This window comes from Aplysia californica, unplaced genomic scaffold (assembly GCF_000002075.1).
Source record: "Aplysia californica isolate F4 #8 unplaced genomic scaffold, AplCal3.0 scaffold00444, whole genome shotgun sequence".
In the NCBI taxonomy this organism is placed as follows: Eukaryota; Metazoa; Mollusca; class Gastropoda; order Aplysiida; family Aplysiidae; genus Aplysia; species Aplysia californica.
This window is the reverse complement of record NW_004797714.1, coordinates 214167-215554: the sequence shown is the minus strand read 5'-3', so window position 1 is coordinate 215554 and position 1388 is coordinate 214167. Positions and strand designations below refer to the sequence as shown.

The 1388-nt window shown below is 38.1% G+C and overlaps 1 protein-coding gene across 1 annotated transcript in view; it reads left to right on the top strand.

Annotated features, from left to right (window-relative positions):
- Positions 1–1388, top strand: part of LOC101850742 (endothelial PAS domain-containing protein 1) — a gene marked incomplete at its 5' end in the record, with an annotated part of 34773 nt that overhangs the window by 18828 nt on the left and 14557 nt on the right.

The window sequence follows — 1388 nt, the reverse complement described above, 5'->3', positions numbered from 1 at the left end:
GGGGGGAACCTACTTTTTTTCTCTCTTTCCGCTGTTTTTATTTTATAAGTACACTTTTGGTATAGTCCGGAGCTTGCTTCTCCCTTTGATGATGTACAGTACAAACGGTTTTGGGGGGGGAGGGGGGGAGAATCCTACTTCGTTTCTTTCTTTCTGTTGTTTCTATGAGTACACTTTTGGTACAGTCTGAAGCTTGATCCCTTTGTTCATGTACAGTGCAGGTGGTTTGAGGCTCCTACTTCTTTTCTTTCCCTTCATTGTCTCTGTAAGTACATTTTTAGTATAGAGTTCATAACGTGTTCCTGTTGTCCATCATACTGTGCAAGTGTTTGGGGGGGGGAATCCTACTTATTTTCTGTCCCTTCGTTTTCTCTGTAAGTACATTTTTAGTAAAGAGTTCATAACTTATTCCTGTTGTCCATCATATAGGCCTACAGTGCAGGTGGTTGGAGGGCACCTCTGTTAGGTAGCAGCCTACTTCTTTTCTTTCCCTCTGTTGTTTCTATTTGTCTGTCTTGCTTTATCTCTGCATGTCTTGTGTTTCTCTTCACTCAAAACTAACGATCGAATAAGCTCCATACAGTATGTCACTCAGCAGTGCAGGAATTTTTATTTGAGATGAGATTCAAAATTTCAATCAACTGAATAGATGCTCCCCTTACAGCAATTTCGGTCCTGTCATGTTGATGATAAAGATTTGAGTATGAACTGATGAGAATAATTTTTTAATTCCCAAGATCTCATATTCACACATACGAGTACATGCAAGCACGCACCCACTCACATACACACCCTTTTCCAAATGATAGCGCATTCGTATACGTATACTGAATTTAAAAGTTTTTTTGAAAGCAGGTCATCTTTATTGAGGCTTGCCATGTTCAGGGTTATCTTGTTTGTAAGGTTGCTTTTTTTTTTAAAGGTTATTTTTGAGTATATAGAAACCTGAAAACAGGTGTTTGGCCTGTGCTGTGGTAAGGTCTGCTCCTCTTTTCCTGTTCAGCATATATCATCCTGATCTCTCCTCCTTCTTTGTAGTGTTTGCTACTTTTTTGTAACACATCTAGTCTTCGGCACTTAAGTTATATGACCTTACTGTGTTGCAAGTGCCATTAAAAACTCTTACTAAAACAAACCGGGAAGTAATGTATGAATACTTTTAATATGACCAGGACTTAATTTTAATCTATCTTTAATGACAAACTTTCTTTTAACTAAATGAATTTGCACATTTATGAAATCTAACTGGATAGGTGGGCGGTGATCAGTTTTGTAACGAATAACTCTGCTCCAATTGTGTTCTCTATTATGATGTTATGAAGTCCACTGGGGTTTTTTTTTATAAATCGTGGTTAACAATGGGTGAAATAAGTGTGTGTGTGGGGGGG